We start from the raw sequence: 12245 nt of genomic DNA, 5'->3' as shown, positions 1-12245 counted from the left end.
GACAATGCTACCTATCAAGTAGGCTAGTGAGAACTGACAAAATACTAATTTTGTTTTTTGGGGGCCAATACCTTACAGTGCTCAGGAGACTACATGGGATACTGCACATGGAACCTGATTCATCCATGTGCAAGGCCCAAGTTTTGGGTTTTTTTGTTTTGAGGCCACACCTGGCAAAACTCAAGGGTTACTACTCCTGACTCTGCACTTAGGAATTACTCGCCTGCGCATGGGGGGGCCATATAGGATGCCGAGGACCAAATGGGATGCCGGGTCGGCATGTGCATGGCACTCTATTGCTGTATTAATGCACCAGCTCCTCAAGTTTTGGTTTCTTAAAATTAGCATTTTGCTGGGGATGGAGCAATAGAACAGCAGGTAGGGCAATGTACATAGCCAATCCAGGTTCAATTCTTGGCACCCCTACGGTCTCCCAATCCCTGCCAGAAGTGATACCTGAACACAGAGCCAGGAGTAAGCCCTGAGCACAGTGGGGTGTAGCCTCCCTAAATAACAAAATAGCAACATTTTTCTGGGCTGGAGAGACAGTATTGGGAGCAAGGTGCTTGCTTGCCTTGCACATGGCCAGTCCCAATCTGATTCCTGGTACCACATATAGTCCCCCAAAGAATAAGCACTGAACACTGCAGGTGTAGCCCAAAACCAATTTCTATAGCTAAAATCTATTTTTGTTCTTCTACATATAAATACACACATATGTGAAATGCACCTTTCAATACAATCTGACATTATTCCAGAAAGTTCTCCATTCTTCCCCCCCCCAGGCCCAGGCAGATGGCTCAAAGATCAAGAGCGTATGCTTTGCATACAGGAGCCTCGATTGAATTGCTTACACCACAGAAGTACCTCCAAGCACCTAAAAGCAGTGAACAGGTGTGACCCAAGCTCCTCCCTTACCAAATAAAAGCCAATGCCATAAGATTATTGGCAGAAACTACATCCTCAAGTGAACTTACATACAACATATAGCTGGCACAATCACTCTGGAAGTGAGGGTGGTGCTGATCATGCCACAGACAAATGCCAGACAAGCTCCTTACCTTCTGTACTACCTCTTCAGCTTACAAATCAACTCTTATAAGATATTAGAAATATAATTAGATATTTCAAATTCATAAAATATAGAAAAATATGTTGAGGGTTAGAGGAGCAAGTCAACAGGCTGAGCTTAGGCTTTTCAAGTATATTAAGAACCTAATGAAAGGGTCCTCTGGAACATATCTGTTCAAGGGATTGGAACATACACCTTGCATGCAGAAGACCTGGGTTTCACCCGAATACCAGCAGCCCCCAAGCACAGACCCAGAAACAGCATTTGAGCACCGAGAGGTATATAATCCCCTCAACCCAATTTCCCATACTCCTCCCAAAAATGGTCATATAAGTAGCTTAGCAGTTAAAAACTACTATAAAGAAAATATCTTTAAATTAATATTTAAAGGGAGATTGGAACAACAGGACAACTTGGCAAAAATCAAGACAAATAAGTTTAGGAAATAGTTGGTTCAAAGCCCAACCATGGGGCTGGAGCAATAGCACAGCGGGTAGGGCATTTGCCTTGCACACGGCCGACCCAGGTTCGATTCCCAGCATTCCATATGGTCGCTTGCGCTCCGCCAGGGGTAATTCCTGAGCGCAGAGCCAGGGTAAACAATGTGCATCGCTGGGTGGGACCCAAAAAATAAAAAAATCAAATATTTCTAAGAGATTGGGCAGAATATCTGATAGCCAGTGTAACCTGGTTAAAAAGCACATCCAGGTACCCTGGCAGGAGATGCAAACAAGAGCAGGCTTTGGAGAATCCTTTAAGGGTACATAATAAATAATAAAAAATAACTAACATTTACTGAATACAACCCATAATGGACATAAAAACACTTGGTTTAATCCTTACAACTCCACTGAGCCCATTTCACTTAATTTAAGTAAAGAAAAATTTCCAAGTTTTCCCAATATTAAGACCCAGGATTAGGACAGAAAGACAAAAACATACAATAAGGCAAGCAACAAAAGTTAAGTTTATTTCAATATGAGAAAAGAATGTATAATAAGCAAAAGAAATATAAGCACTAGTAAGTAGCCACAGAAGCACTATAGGAATTTGGAGGATAAATGGCTAGGGTGATTAGGAAAGGTTTTGAAAAGCAGAGATTGAAACCAGGTTTTATTTGCATTTGAAAAGATTGGAAGAGGGCAATTTGGCACTGTCACAAACACAGGCATTAAGGTGCACATAATATACGTTTGTTGTAAACCAGTATGGGTGGGAGGAAACTGGATAGTAGTCAAGAGGTATCTGCTGAAATTTTTTCTACAATGTCCCCTCCACTTTAAAATAAAAGTTAAACGGTAATTCCTAATACATTTTTGTTTCCAAACATATCCTGCTCCTTCCTCCCTCACAAAACCAACTCCTTATGTTAGGGGCCAGAGTGACAGTATAGCAGGTAGGGTATCTGCCTTTCATGCAGCCAACCTGGGTTTGATCTCTGGTACCCCCTAGGGTCCCCTAAATCTGCCAGCACTGATTCCTGAGAGTAAAGCCAGGAGTAAGACCTGAGCACAACTGGGTGTGACTCCAAAACCAAAGAAACAAAACAGAAAAACATAACAACTCACCCTATTCCTGTCAAAAACCATAAAATTATCTTAAAACATCCTGCATTTCCTCTATTCTTGGCTCTGTTCATCTAAGATGTGTGCCCCAGCCCAAAATCAGTAGTTTAAATACTACCCTTCCTTTGGACCAGAGCAATAGTACAGTGGGAAGAGCGCCTGCCTGGCTTATGGTCAACCCTGATTCGATCCCCAGCACACCATATAGTCCCCTGAGCACCATGAGTGCCCAGCAGATTGTATGCAGATGGATCCAACTGCAGAACCTGCAGTCAGTCCTGAGCACTGCTGGGTGTGCCCCCCCCCCCAAAAAAAAAAGGCTAAGGACTGGAGAAATATCACAGGGATCAGGGTAAATGAGTCGCATGCACAAGATATTGTTGAATTCCCCAGCACTGCTAGAGTGGTCCCAGTACTGCAGGACCCAAGCAGAGCAGCACATTGAACCTTCTGGCCCAGCTATCAAAGCATCACCGGATATAATCCTGGGGCCCTCCTGGCACTGAAGAATCCCATTCCACAATAATAATAATAATAATAAAGAAAGAGGCTAGGAAAGATAGTACAGTGGGTATGGCGCTAAGGCTCTTGCCCCGCCATGTGGCCGACCTGGATTCAATCCCCAGAATCCCTTATGGTGCCCTGATTTCACCAGGAGTGATTCCTGAGTGCAGAGCCAGGAGTAACCCTTGAGTGTTGCCAGGTGTGGCCTAAAATCAAAAGAAACAAGCAAGAAAAGGAGAGAAATTAATGACGCAGTTGGGAAATAATAGTACAAAGCTATCAGCTTTATAGGGAATGATCACCATCAAGATTAATCTGATCTGCAAATCCTAAATGAAAAATAAGAATGAAGTACCTTTGCAGAGCATCAACAACTACATACCAGTCAAAAGGCAGGTGATGGCATCCTGACTCATCTTTCCGAACTGCTTTCAATTGCTAGCTGTGGCTACTTGTGAAGATTTCCAGATGGAAAACTTTACTAAGCAGACAATAGGAATTTTATGTCACATGCTGGGGCACCAGGAGTTTCCTTTTTTTTTTCTTTTAGAAGTTTTGACTCCAGGAGCTAGCACAAAAGTATAGTGGGTTGGATGTTTGCTTCGCATATGCCGATTTCAGTTCAATCCCTCTATCCTATATGGTACTCTGCCAAAAGTAATTCCTGAGTGAAGAGCCAGGAGTAATCCCTGAGCATTGCTGGGTGTGGGTCCCTGTCGCACAGCTAGCTGCAGTAGTCACCAGGGGTTTCACATGAGGTGTGGGTGCCTGCTGTGGGCTCTGTAGAGCTTATCTGTTTACCAGAGGTTGTGTTTCTTAGCCATGGTATACAGGGATCAAACCCAGGACTCCTGCATGCAAAGTATGTACTTCACCCACTAGGAGCTTTTTCTCTAGTCCAACTCACATATTTTTAACTTGAGGGTTCACGAGGTGGACATTTTTGTGGTGTTTTACACAAACCTGGCTGCAGTGCAGCTGAAAATCACTTGTGGCGCCAGGTTTCAGACAGCAGAACAGCCAGGTTTAGCCAGCAGAGATGCTGAATCATGCTTAGTGTTTGTGGAATATGGAACTTGAACTCATGACCATACACCTGTCAAGACAGGCACTATTCACTACACTGTTCCTCTAGCCCCAAGAGTTTAATCCTTGCCCAGGAATTCTAAATAACCTAGTATTAGAATACTGGTATGTAAATAAAAATTAAGTTTTACTGGGGCTGGAGCGATAGTATAGAACAGGGTGCTTGCCTTGAAGGTGACCAACTCAGGTTTGATCCCCAGCACCACCATCCTGAGCCCTGACAGGAGTCATCAGAGGAAATGAGCTCTGATCAGACCTCTGCTCTGAGAGCAGAGCCAGGATTAAGCCCTGAACACCTCTGGTTGTGGCACAATTAAAAACAAAATACCCGGGGCTAGAGCAATAGCACAGCGGGTAAGGCGTTTGCCTTGCATGCTGCAGACCCAGGTTCGATTCCCAGCATCCCATATGGTCCCCTGAACACTGCCAAGAGTGACTCCTGAGTGCATGAGCCAGAAGGAACCCCTGTGCATCGCCAGGCGTGACCCAAAAAGCAAAAAAAAAAAAAAACACCTCAAAATTTAATTTTATCTCAGACATGTCCAGAAATTTGGCGATTCCCCTTTCTGATATGAAGATGTGTATTTTAATAAGCATATGTGGATAAAAATAGAGGTAAATCTTTAGGCTGAGAGATTACAAGGATCTGTAAAACTTAGCAGAATAGTGTTAACTAAAGCAAATCTTAATTTGAGATGAAATAAAATTATAGAAAACTAGACCAATTATAAATAAATTGGAATTAAAAGCAGAAACCAGAGGCCACAGAGATTAGTCAACAGGCTGAGTGCAGGCTTTGCAGGCAAGAAGGTCCGGGTTAGATCCCTGGCATCCCATGGTTAACTGAGACCACTAAGCATGACTTCTCCACTAGAGAACTGGAAGAAGTCCCTGGAGCACCAGCACTAGGTAGCACTGTAGCACTGTCCTCCCATTGTTCATCGATTTTCTCAAGCGGGCACCAGTAATATCTCCATTGTGAGACTTATTGTTACTGATTTTGACACAGTGAATAAGTCACGGGTAGCTTGCCAGGCTTTGCTGTGCAGGCAGGATACCCTTGGTAGCTTGCCAGGCTCTCCAATAGGGATGGCGGAACAGAATCCGGAAGAATTGAACCCTGGCTGGCCGCATGCAAGGCAAACGCCCTACCCGCTGTGCTATAGCTCCAGCACTGGGTAGGACCAAAAAAATAAAAGGCAGGACCAGAGTCTTATATCATTACAGTCCCAAACCAAAACTGAGCAGAGATGAAAAACGTTCACATCTGGCAAATAGTATTCCTTTTTAAGCTCTCAGTGTATTATTTATTAATAAAAAGGCACTACTTCACTTATAGAGCAGGACTTGGTTGAGCAAATTATAAAAGCTAAAGGCAGGAAAGATTTCACATGTCAGTCAATTCAAATACTGATAAGATAGGCATCTTGTTCATTTGATTAATTTCTTTTATTAACCTTAGAAAAACCTATTCAATTTTCATTAGATACCACTATAGGGAAATAACTCTTCTGTTTTCTTTTTGCTTTTGGCGACACCTGCCAGAGCTCAGGGGTCTCTCGGTGGTGCTTGGGGGACCATATGAGGTGCGAGGGATCTAATAAGGGGTTAACTGCATGCCAAGCATGCACCTTAACCCCCATACTCCTCAGGGAAATAACTTCTTTAATTATGCAACGGACAAAGAGTCTTCAAGACACTTAAAAACAGGAAAATATGGGCCGAAGACAGTACGGGATTAAGACCCATGCTTTGCAGGGTCTTAGGAGTAAGGGTCCAGGAGTAAGCACTGAGCAATCCTGAATGTGGCCCAACTTCCCATCTCAACCCCCAAAACAAACAAGCAAACCAGGAAATATTCAGGGTCAGAGAGCTAGCTCAAGAGGCTCAGTTCTTTTCCCGACACCATATTATCTTCACAACACAACTGATGCAGTATGAGTGGTCCCTGAGAACCAGAGGGGTCCCCCAAATGCTCAGGCCCTGGTAGAGCAGGGCCTGAGCATCTTCAAGTCTTCACACTGAATAATCAAATGAACCAAGATTACCAAGAGGGTTCCATTGGGAGACCACTTGGGAGATCTACCCCCAAATAAACTGAAAATAGGAGCCTGGAAAGATAGTATGGGAGATAAGGCACTTGCCCTGCATGTGGCCACCCCTGGTCTGAATCCCTTGCACCATACCTGGTCCCCAGAGTACTACCAGAAGTTACTACTGAGCACAGATCCAGGAGTAAGCACTGAGCAATCCTGAATGTGGCCCAACTTCCCATCTCAACCCCCAAAACAAACAAGCAAACCAGGAAATATTCAGGGTCAGAGAGCTAGCTCAAGAGGCTGTGTGCATTTTTTGTATGCTAGAGGCCAGGGTTTGAATCTCAGTGCTATATGGTCCCCTGAATATTGCCAGGAGCAAGCAACCTCAAAGAATTGAGTACAACCCCTGAATGCCACTGTGTCAGCTCAAAGTAATACTTTCTCACAGTTCTCCCCACCCTACCCCACCACACACACACACACACACACACACACACACACACACACACCAAAAACAGAAAATGTTCAAACTATGTGGTTTTCTATTGAAACCAGGAACCTGGAATTGCTAGTTTATTCTGTAGGTATCTAAACTTGTTACCTGCAAAACCTAATACTTCTTCTGTATTTACTACCAGGGGATATATATTTAAAACTGAGGTGAGTATGCCAAGTTCAACAGTCTTACTCAGCCAAGTGTCAAAGACTGAAGACAAATGATTATATAAATGCACACTAATTCATCCTTTGACTAACATGGAATTCTGAGAAAGGATCTCAAAGCCTTATTCAATCAATAGTATGAATAGCCTACTGTGTGCCAGAGATTTGGATGAACAAGAAGTATGGCCTCATCATACTTGAGCCCATAAGCCCATTTTTGAGGAGGAGGGTCACACCTTGTGGTGTTCCGGGGTCATTTCAGGGAATCCATGTGGTGCCAAGGATTAAACAAGGGCTTCCATATGCAAAGCTTTAAGTCATCTCCACAGTAGACATTTTTATTCCAGAAACTAAACTCTTTAGAAAAATACCAAATGAAAACCTACCAAATGAAAATCCATCAAGCAAACTTTCATGGGGGCCAGAGTGACAGTATAGGAGGTAAGGTGCTTTTTTTTTCTTTTTTAACAACAACTTGTTATGTTATCAGATATTATATGAACAGAGATTCTGGAGCTGGAGAAATGGTACAGGGGTTGAGGCACTTGCTTGCACATGGCCAACCCAGGTTCGATCTCCAACACACATGGTCCCCTGAGTACTACCAGGAAGTGATTCCTGATGCACAGTCAGAAATAAACCCTGAGAACCTCTGGGTGGATTCAGCTGTCCCTCCTCCACAAAGAAGTAAGGATACCCTTACTTGGTCCTCCCCTAATTTTCATAAATACACCAGATTAGGCCACAGAGATAGTAAAGTAGTTATGATGCTATATATTTGACGCATTTGATGCCCATGCATCAAATCACAGCACCAATATAGGTAAACACTGCAGAGTGATCCTTGAGCACAGAGCAGACATCATAGAGTAAGTCATCAGCACTGCTGAAGGGGTGGGCCAAAAACCAAGTAAAAAATTAAAAAAAAATTTAGGGGGCCAGAGCGATAGCACAGCAGGTAGGGTGTTTGCCTTGCACGCAGCCGACCCGGGTTCGATTCCCAGCATCCCATATGGTCCCCTGAGCACCGCCAGGAGTAACTCCTGAGTGCAGAGCCAGGAGTAACCCCTGTGCATCGCCGGGTGTGACCCAAAAAAAGCAAAATAAAAAAAATTTAGATATGTTAGATAGTACAGTGGACAGAGAGCTTGCCTTACATGCAGCCAATCAGAGTTCAATCTCCAACATCCCCTTTCCCCTACATTCTGCCAGAAGTGTAGAGGCAGCAGTAAGTCATGAACCCTACTGAGTGTGACCCCCAAAAAACTAAAAACATCAGACTACATACTATTTATAATTGAGAACAATTTAGGCTATAGCAGCCAATGAAGAAAATGGCACACAGTGGAAACTGAAAATGACAGATCATGAATTGCCCTAAAGCTTCATACCTTTCAAAACTGTTTCTTGGGGCCCAGAGCGATAATACAAGGGGTGGGGCCTGCGGAAGACCAATCCGACCTGATCACCGGCATCCCATATGGTTCCTGGAGCACTGCCAGGCATGACTCCTGAGTGCAGACCCCTGAGCACTGCAGGGTGTTGACCCCCCTCCCCCAAAATAAAACACACCTATTCCTGGGCTGGGGACACAGTGCTGGGGTTAAGTCCTATTCGATGTCAGGATGCAGCTTAAACCACCCCACCCCCGGGCCGCTTTGGAAAAAAAAAAAAAACAAAAAACACTTTCAAACTGTGGACTTAGTTCTAGGGGGGCAGGTGTGTGTGTGTGTCACACCCTAGGTGTTGCAGAGGTGTTGAACCCAGGCCTCCTGGCACTAAGTATGTTGAGCTTTCTCCAGCACTGACTGGGGTTCTTGGAGACTCTTCCCAGTGCTAAGAGTAACAAGAAAAAGCTCACCGGCAGCCTAGAAAAAGGGCTCAAATAATCGATCATTTTAAATTTAAATTTTCCCACAAAAGCCGGCTTAAGCAAATCTTAGCGCCCGAGGGTGTGTGTGTGTGTGTGGGGGGGGGGGGGGTTGTATCTTCCAAACTTTCCCTCTGGGCCTCCAAACTCCCGACCACTCACAATCCCTAGCTGAGGCTCACGCCATTCCTTGAATCAGCGTGCTACTTAAGACGTTGATGGACATTTCTCCAGACACCGGTGGACACTTCCCTGCCCTCGTGCCCCACCACCGTCCCGACGAACGACAACTTACGGGGGCTGTCAATTTCGAATCCAGCCGGCGCTGTTGCTCCGGGGCCTCTCCACCCCCGCCCAAGGCGTCCCCGAGCGCAAGCGGCCGGATGGCCTACTTGTTCTCGTCTCCTCCGCGCGTTCTTTTTTCCAGTTGTCCAAGGCGGACTGGAAGCCCGGGCGGCCGCGATCCCTCCGCCCGTCACCGCGCGGCGGCCGTCCCGGGATGTGTGTGTGTGCTTGTGTGCGTGTGTGGGGGGTCGGGGAGCGCCACTTACTCTCCCGTCCGACGCTCCCCAGTCCCCGCGAGCGCACCTCGGGCCGCCCAGCCCCCGCGCACCACTTCCCAGAAGTTACTTCTCGAGCTCGGCGAGCGCCGGGGCCGGCCCCCAAATTCTCAGGTTACACCTCCCTCGGCAGGCGTCAGCCCTCCACACGCCGCTGCAAACTCCCCGCGGCCGCCCCGCAGCCGCCCCCCTCCCCCGTCCCCCCCCCCTCCCGGGCCGCGGGCAGCATTGTCTGCCCGGGCTCGAGCCCCGAGGCGCCGAGCCCGCCAATGCCCGGCCCGGCCCCCACCCCCCCCACCCCCGGCTCGCCTCAACCTCCCGCCCCGCCCTCTCCATCCAGGCGGGCAGCCGCCAACCCTCCTCCAGCCGAAAGCCAGGCGCGGCCGAGCGCGCGGGGATCCGGACGCACTCCCGGGTCACCCCCCCCTCCCCACCTCCACCGCCCGACGCGCGGCCCCTCCAGGCGGGGATTCCCGCGCCGCCGCCGCCGCCGCCGCCGGACGCCTCCCCCCGCCGCGTCCCACCTCTGGCGGGCTCTTACCTCCAAGCAGCGCCCGAGAGTCCAGAGAGAATCGGTGCCGCGCTCCTCGCGCGTCGCGTCCGGCCAGCCGTGTAGGGGGGGAGGGGAGTGGCGCCCTGAAAAGCAACAAGCCGGGTGACCGCGGTCGAGCCCCTCACTGAAGCGGCGTACCGCAGGCCCCGCACAACGGCCCTCCCCTCAGCTGAACAAAAGAGCCTCGCACTCTGCGCTGCCCGCCGCCCGCATCGCGCAGGCGCCGCGACCCGCCGCACGGCACTCTGGGACTTGGACGCGGCCCGAGACTACGAGGCCCGGAGTGCTGCGCGCCTCTTACGCCGCTACGCGCAATTTGCAAGTGCCGTGAAGGTTTCCTGGAGTTTCTTGGTTTTAAACTGCGGACGCTGAAGGGCTCTGGGTTAGAACGTCACAGATGAGAAAATTAGAACAAACCGGTTTTTTTTTTTTTTTTTTTTGGTTTTTGTTCTGTTTTGTTTTAAAAGCCCAGCCCTAGATGCTTCGTTTGGAAGGCCAACTAGTTCTGGGCAGTTTCCTAATTCACTCCCACGACGGTTTTTGAATTTTAACAAATTCACCAGAGCTTTATCAAGTTTCTCATCTCTGCAAGCCTCCTTTGCCGCATCCTCTGTGGGTTTACTTCCCTTTTGAGGCATTTCCTGACCTCTATGAGGTTAGGTGCATCTGATAGGTGTCATCTTAATACACTGAATTCCCCCTTGTCAAAGATTGAGAAACTGAGTACTAATGACTGGGCCGGGAGAAACAGTACAGCGGTTAGGAGCTTGCTTTGCATATAGAAGAACAGTTTGCTCGTAGGTACCACTACAGCACTGTCAGGAGTGACTCCAGAGCACAAGAGCCTGCCCTAAGCCCTGAGCACCGCTGGATGTGGACCCCAAACAAACAAACAAAAACCCAGTGAACCACTTAAGTAATAATTAGTAATCATTTATGGGGTTGTAAAATGGTAGAGGAGTGAGGCTCTGCCTTCCACGGGTCTGGCCCCTGTTGGATCAGGCACATTATAAGGGTCCCTAAGCACCACCAGAGGCAGGAGTAGTTCCTGAGCATATAACAAGGTGTGGCTGAAGCCCCCTCCCAAGACGATTTTATTGTGGGGTTCAGGATGATGTGCATGTTTCACATGCAGGATGTCTGACTTCAATCCCTGGCTCCTCAGTCTCCTGAGCATCTCTTGATGGCATCCTGAGCATCGAGCCACTAACAGCCCCTGAGCACTGCTGAATGTGGTGGCAAAACAAAGTTTGTATGAGCCAAAATGTTTGCAAGCCTGGAGTACTCAAACCAAAACATGGAATAAGGTTCAGGAGTCTGGTGACTTCTCTCATTTTTCCTTCAGTGATTGGTTTTTAATTTAGATTTTTCTTTTTTTCGTGAACATTTTGGGGCCACACCCTGCAGTGCTCAGGGGCTACCCAGTGGTCTGTGCTCAGGAGACCGTATGTGGTGCTGCAGATGAACCTGGTCCAGCACATGCAAGGCAAGTTAGTGCCTAACCACTTTCCAACTGTTCGGCCCCTGAAATTTTCTTAAAGGATAGAGAATTGGTCAGAGTTTACCTCCTACCAAGCATGGGGAACAATTTACCTTTTATTTTTGATTTCCAGAGGATAAACAAAAATTACTTAGGTCAAATTAAGTTCACAAAATATGTTAAATTGAACTTTATATGAAAATGGTTTTGTCTTCTGGAATATTCAAGACTGGTATCAGTTTGTTGTTACTGTGTCTGGCATATCGAATACTCTCGGTAGCTTGCCGGGCTCTCCGAGAGGGGCGGAGGAATCGAACTCGGGTCGGCCATGTTGGCCGCTTGTAAGGCAAACGCCCTACCCGCTGTGCTATCGCTCCAGCCCAGTATCAGTTTAAAAATTATTTTTAACTTGGGGGCAGGGTGGGGGAGGACACTAAAAAAATAGATCAAATTAAAAATAAAACACATACAATATGATAGTTTTAAAAAAATAAATAAAAATAAATAAAACACACATGCCAGAGGGGTAGTACAATAGCCAGAGCATTTGCCTTGCACATGGCGGATGGGGGTTCCATTCCTGGCATCCTATATGGTCCCCCGAGCACAGCCAGGAGTAATTCCTGAGTGCAGAACTAAGAATTAGCCCTAAGCATTGTCAGGTGTGACCCAAAAAGCTCCCACTTAAACCCCAACAAACAAACAAACATTGCTTGATTACTCTTTGTTAGAACAATAGTGGCCTTGGGGATAAAGTGGCGAACAATGCAAAACAAGGTTTCTGCCCACTTGGAGGGAGTATAAGAAAAGAAAGACCTTAAATAATGAATGTTAGGCTAAGAGACTGAATTTC

The 12245-nt window shown here is 47.0% G+C and overlaps 1 protein-coding gene across 2 annotated transcripts in view; it reads right to left on the bottom strand.

Moving 5' to 3' along the window:
* The window catches only part of CBX1 (chromobox 1), a 28873-nt gene extending 18734 nt beyond the window's left edge, over positions 1-10139 (bottom strand). For both annotated transcript variants that reach the window (XM_056126673.1, XM_056126674.1), the window contains exon 1: positions 9901-10139. The gene's annotated coding sequence lies outside the window, so the exon portion shown is untranslated. The remainder of the gene's footprint in view (positions 1-9900) is intronic.
* Between the last annotated feature and the right edge of the window lie 2106 nt (positions 10140-12245).

This window comes from Sorex fumeus, unplaced genomic scaffold (genome assembly GCF_029834395.1).
Source record: "Sorex fumeus unplaced genomic scaffold, SorFum_2.1 ptg000063l, whole genome shotgun sequence".
Taxonomy (NCBI): domain Eukaryota; kingdom Metazoa; phylum Chordata; class Mammalia; order Eulipotyphla; family Soricidae; genus Sorex; species Sorex fumeus.
Note: the sequence above shows the minus strand (reverse complement) of the source record. Positions and strands in the feature narration are given on the sequence as shown.